Genomic DNA, 6647 nt, shown 5'->3' on the forward strand with positions numbered 1-6647 from the left:
CGGGGAACTCAGGGCCCTCCGCAGCGCCCTCGAACCGGGGCGCCCCAGCCCAGCCCGGACTCCAGGGGCATCTCTCTCCGCCCGGCCGCTCGCCGCTCCCTGTCACGGCGGCTTTTGTCTGCCTGTGGTCCACGGGGCGGGGCGGGAGCCCTGGCTCGGATCCGATGCGCGGGGGGGGGGGGGCCCTTCCCGGCCAGGGGGGAGGAGGGGGGGGGGGGATGTTCGGGTGCCGGGGGTCTCCTCTCCCGCTGGATAGCGCTCCAGACAGGGACGTGGCCGGGCGCTGCGCCTCCGACTCCGCGGGCCAAAGGCCGGCTCTCCGGACCGCGGGGGGGCCGGTCCTTCGGCGGCACACGCCCCCTGCCCGCGCGGCTCCGGTCCTGGTTCTGCGGGCTCACGTCCGGGCGCTCGGCTCCGGTCCTGGTTCTGCGGGCTCAAGTCCGGGCGCTCGGCGGGCTCCGCAGAGGCCCGGGGGCGCGGTGCGTTCCCGGGAGCTCAAAGCGAGCCGCCCAGCACGGCTGCTTCTCGGGCGGCGCCGCGGCTGCCTCCGCTGCCTCCGCGGCCCCGCTGCTCGGCTGGCTGGTCGGTTCTGCCCGCGGGCAGCGCGGCCGGAGCGCGGGTGCTGCTGTGCGGCTCCCGGGCAAGGCTCGGCTCCTCCAGGCTGGTGGAATCCAGCCCAGCTGCAGCTCGGGCCGCGCGCGCGACTCCTCCCCCTCTGGCGCGCGGGCACAGCCCGGGCCAGACACCCCGACTGGGCGGGGCGATCGGGAGAGGCGGGCCCCCGGGGGCGGGGGGGGGGGGGGCGCCAACCCCCGGTCCCTCGCCCCCTCGGTCCCTGCCTGGGCTCCAGAGCCCGCGCTGGCCCGGGAGCGGGGGCTGCCTTCACCAGCTCGCCACCGCCAGGGTCTGGGTGTGCAGGCGCCCTCCCTTATTCCCCACCCCCAGACCCAGGAGTCCAAGAACTGGAGCCCTTGCCCCCGTCCTCGCCCGTCTCCCCATCCCCCGGCCCTCTTTCCAGCTTTCTCACACACACACACACACACACACACACACACACACACACACACACACACACACAGCCTGGCGCATCGGCGACCAAGCACCCAGATGGCCAGTGGGCACCCTCCCCGAGTCTGGAAGCCGGGGCTCCGGCCACCGCCCTTGGCCTTAGGGAGGGAGGCCTGAAACCCAGCGCCTCGGACTGTCTGAGCGCCCGGCCCCATTCTCCTCCCTCCAGGCCAAGCTAGGCCGGCTCTGTACCCAGAGCCAGCCCAGCCCCCTCAGCAGGCAGGAGCCCTGAAGGTGCTTACACCACCCCCAGCCCAGCCTAGCCCAGATAGCACGGACCCTGGTGGGGGTGGAGTGGGGGAGGCCCCGAGGCTTGATGTCAGGACAAAGTCGCATCAGGGACAAGTCCTGGGCCTGGGATCCTAGATGGAGCTCTAGAGGGGCCGAACCCCTTAATTTTGGAAGGAAGATCATTCTTCATTCATTCCTTCATTTATTAGTAGTAGTAGCAGTAAGCATAAAATATGCTCACTATTATTAATGCTTATTACATTTATTCAGTTGCTTACTATGTGCCAGGTATTGTGCCAGGAGCAGGAAACGGGCCTGTGGAGTGACTTGTCCAAGGTGACGGGGCTCAGGTATGAGAGAGCCTTAGGCCACCGTCCCAGCCTTTGAGCTGGCCCAGGTCCCTCCCTTCCAGGGACTCAGTTATTTTTGTGTGTCCCAGACTTGCCTCTCCTCTGGGCAGTCAGTGGGGGAGGCTTATTGCCCTGGCCCGGTTTTTAAATACACACGATACAATACAAAGGCTTGCCTAGGAAACCGAAGGTGAAAGCAAAAGGCAGGTGTATTTTATTGGCCATTTGAGTGCCTCTGGCCCTGGGCCAAGGGCTCAGAACCCACCCTGGTCCACTCTACTCACCTGGGATGAGGGGAGGGAGGCCCAGAGTTCTAGAGCTAAAGACACTTACTCCAGCCCCTTGTTTTATAGACCAGAAAAATAAGGCCCAGAGAAAGGAAATTCCCTCCCAAAGCTCATAGGTAGTGAGTGACAGAACCGAGATTGAGCCTGAGTCCTCTGCCCCTCCCCCACCCCACCTTAAAAATCTCTGAGGTGGACCCCTGGGAAAGAGGACTTTATTTAGACAGAGAGGACCCAGGTCGCAATTCTGCTTTTGCTACTTAGTCCCTGAGTAAGTGACCCCACCTCCTTTCTGGGCCTCAGTTTCACCATCTGCAAAATAATGCAGTTAAACTAGGTGATGTCTCAGGGGCCTTCCCACTCTAGGTTCTGTGGGACTAGGTGGCGCAGGGGATAGAGAGACTGACCTGGAGTCAGGAGAGTTCAAATCTGGCTTCAGACACTTCCTATCTGTGTGACCCTGGGCAAGTCACTTCACCCCGTTTGCCTCAGGTTCTTCATCTGTAAAATGAGCTGGAGGAAGAAATGGCAACCCCCTCCAGTATCTCTGGATACCGGAAAACCCCAAATGAGAAAACAAAGAGTTGGACATCATTGAACAATAACAACAAAGAGTTACAGATTTAGAACTGGAAGGGGCCTGGGAGATTACTTAATCCACCCCCCTCATGTAACAGGAGAGCAAAGTGAACTAGTGGGAGACAGCATGGCCAAGGTCACGGGCAGGGAGTGGGGAGCCGAGATTGGAAGCCCAGCCTTCTGACGCCCAATGCACCGTCACGCTTTGCACTGTGAGCTCCATTCCACAGGCCAGCAGGACAGTGGGGAGCTTTCCTTCAATAGGAAAGGTTGCTCCCTTCATTTCTGAACCAGAAATATGCTTCCCCTTCTCAGAACAACCCCGACTCACAGCAGGAGGTTTAAAAAAAGTGAGGATAAAACCACATTTATTATCAGGGGACCTTTGAGTGCCAACTGGAAAGGCCAGTCCAAAGCTGTGCTCTGAGAAGGTGTCAGTGGGCCTGTCCAGCCTGCCCACCTGCAGGCTCCAGAGACAGCTGCCCTTTGGATGCTGTCTCCGGCTCGAAGCTCACCTGGCCCTGTGGGAAACTCACTGGCCCATCTCCTCATCTCTCAGTTTCTCCCAATCTCAGGATTGGTTCAGATATTAGGCAGCACTTTTTTGTTTGTATTGCAAAGCTGGCTTCTTCCAAACTGAATTGTGACTCATAATCAGTGATTTTTTGAAGCATATACATAAGTAGATTTCTTCTTTAAAGAAATCTAACTGGGAGGTTAGACTACTTTTATACTCTTTGGGCGTGTAAGGAAAATGCCCACTGCCAATTCCGATGGGCGCCTGCTGTACATGAGGGAGTGCTTGGGGCTGAGGCAGGTGACTAGTCCAGGCTCTCTCAACCAATATGTATCAGAGGCAGGATTTGACCTCAGATCCTCCTGACTGTGGCTCTTTATCCAATCCTCCACTGATACCTCCGTGTACAAAAGAGGAAAGCAGACGACTCTTCCCCCATCGTTCTTGACCATCCATTCCTGTGGTCACCACAGCTTCTCCTTCCCCTTCCCCCTGAGTCACCTAGCTAAGAGGTACAAGGTCAATCAGAGCTTTCCTGACTCCAGGTCTAGAGCTGGCCTCTCCCAAAAACTCTGCTGGGCTACAGAAATGGAAGACATTAATTATTTTAATGAATGAATGCATCTCCTAGTTATCCCTATCCAAAAATAAGAAATGATCTCACCTCCTACATAAATTCCCAACTTACAAGACAAAGAAACAAAGATAGGGAAGAATGATGTTGTTGGAATGACCCGGGAAGTTCAAAGTTGTTTTTTTTTTTTAGTTCTATTATAAACCTAGTAATTTTCTATCAAAACAAGTGTTCTGGTAAACCAAGAAAATAACGAAGGATCTGAAGCTCCACTCTTGACGATCAGATTTTCAAATGTGTCTGTTCACTTTAACAAAAATGTCGCCCAGCGCTCCTAACTCTCTTCATCACTTCTATTTGCTCTCCCTACTTGTCCTTCATATTCCTTAGCTTGGTCACTTCTGGTCGGTTCATACAACCCAAGTTTGGTCAGCCAGTGCCCGGGGTTGAACACGTGGGTGGTTCCAGTCACATGCATACATATGTGTGTATATGTACATATGTGTACCCGTGTTTGCTTTTACAACTATTACTGCTGGGAAATAATTGCCTACAGCTAGGACCTGTCGGTAAGATCACATCCAATTCTCCCTCTCATTTTATTGAAGAGAAAACAGACCCAGGAAGGTCATGGAGTTTGGCCAAGGTCCCATAGTCAGTAAGAAGCAAGACAGGAATGAAAGCCAGGTCATCTGACCCAGATCCAGTGATGTCCCTTCTGACCCTCAAGTGCAATTCGGTGACATCTACTTGGCCTGCACAGTTTTTACCAAGCAAATAAATAAATGAATTAATTAAGGAAGGGAGGAATGAACCAGCCAACAAAGGAACTGACCTCTACCCGGCTTTAAGAAATCTGGGTAAGTTGTGAAAAATACATTTTGGAACAATTTTAAAGGAGGACCCGTTCAATTCAAGCATTGACTGATTAATTATTGCCTCTTATGTGCCAGGCACTATGCCAGGTGGTGGGGATACAGAGACAAAAACAAAACTGGAGGAGGGAGTGGGTATACAATCTGCACACAGATGAATAAACTCAAAGAATCTGCAAAGTGACTATAAGAGGGAGTGCTAACAACTAGGGGAGGTCAGAAAAGTCTGGTGGTGGCACAGTGGATAGAGCGCCAGTCCTGGAGTCAGAAGACTTGTCTTCGTGGGTTCAAATCTGGCCTCAGACACTTGCGAGCTGGGTAATCCTTGGCAAGTCACTTAACTCTGTTTGCCTCAGTTTCCTCATCTGTAAAATGAGCTGGAGAAGGAGACAGCGAACCACTCTAGTATCTTTGCCAAGAAAACCCCAAATGGGGTCATGAAGAGTTGGCCGTGACTGAAAAATGACTGAACGACAACAAAAGAAAAGTCTGGTACATCCGGTGGCACCTGAGGGTCTCAGGACAGAGGACAGACCTACATCCTGTGCTCTTTCCAGAGCACTCTGGAGCTCAAAAGTGGGATCTATTCTTCTTCTGAAACCCTATTAAGCTTTCAGCCTCTCTCTTCCCAGCCTCCTATTTTGTGCCCAGGCCTTCCCCAAATCTCCAATTAGCTAATGCAAACAAATGAGGGAGAACTTGGGGTGGCATTTATAATGACAGCCTGCAATTTACTGGTTTCCTAAATGGCAGTAAATAAAATGTGCTGCTAATTAAAATACCTCCTGAGAGGCCAGAGAGAATAGAGCAGATAAAAGTTGTTAGCGGTTATCACCAGTTAAGTAGGTTAACCCGATTTAAAAAAAAATATCAGGAAGGGCTTGTCTAGGAGATATCACATCTTTTATTGAGTACTTAGGAAAAGCAGCTAGGATTCTCCAATCAAAATTTCCATCCATCCATCCATCCATCCATCCATCCATCCATTCATCCATCCTTCCTTCCTCCCTCCCTCCCTCCCTTCCTTCCTCCCTCCTTCCTTCCTTCCTTCCTCTCTCCTTCCCTCTTTCCTCTCCCTTCATCCCTTCCATCTTTCCATTCTTCCATTCTTTCCTATCCGTAGACTAGTTGGCCTGCTTGGGTGGCTGGCTGGCTCACTAGCTCTGGGGCCTTTCCTTATAACTGCAGTTATACAGGAGCGCCCTCTGCTGACTTTGTGCTGTAATAAGTGAATGATGACGAGCCCCTCATGCAGCAGAAATGCCCTTCCTGTTCCACCCCTATACAAAGACCAGCAGAGTGACTTACAAAGTACTTGTGGAATTTCTACTGCTTTAAATTAAAGGAGGAATAATTTAAAAAAGAAAGAAGAAAGAATCCCAGGAGCTCAGGGGCAGAAGGTTAACTCAGGCTTCTTCCAGGACTGACCAGTCCTTGTATAAGGCTCTCTGCCCCCTCTCCCCACCACAACAAACCCAGTCCCAGACATCTCTAGCCTCTGTTTGGATACCTCCAGTGAGGGGGAGCTCACTACCTTGCTTTGAGACAACTCTCATTGTTGACAGATTTCTGCTGACCTCCAGAGGGATTTCCCCCCTCAGAAGTTTCCATCCATCCCTCACAGTTCTGTCCTCCTAGGCCAGGGGTCAGGAACCTGCAGCCTCCTTTTATTAAAGAGATTTGTCCTATGAAGTTTGGATTCAGTCAAAGACCCACACTTGAGGACCTAGAGGGCTACAGGTGGCCTCCAGGCCGAAGGTTCCCCTCCCCTGTTTTAAGCCAAGCAGAGCAAATCCAATCTCTCCTCCACAGGACTTGAACTCATCTCTCAGACCCCTGCCTCCTGCCCCTCAGTCTTCCTCAGGTTAACCCTTTCCAGTTCCTTTGACCAAATCTCACACGTCATCAAGCTCAAAATATTGTTGGAAAACCAGGAATGAATAATGTATGAGTATAGATCTACAATCTGCACACACACATTCATCTTAGCAAAGTCTATGGGGGCATTTTTTATGGTTATTTTCAACTAATCCAATGACATTTTCCCAAAATGAAAGTGAGACTAATAAATCAATTAACATACCTCCTGAATGCCTAGGACTATATGGTACTCCCCATGAGGAACTCCCTCCACAATGCCGATGAGCAAACTCTCTACAAGGAAGTGTC

The sequence above is a fragment of the Vombatus ursinus genome, unplaced genomic scaffold (assembly GCF_900497805.2).
Source record: "Vombatus ursinus unplaced genomic scaffold, bare-nosed wombat genome assembly UNPS02012901.1, whole genome shotgun sequence".
Classification (NCBI taxonomy): Eukaryota; Metazoa; Chordata; class Mammalia; order Diprotodontia; family Vombatidae; genus Vombatus; species Vombatus ursinus.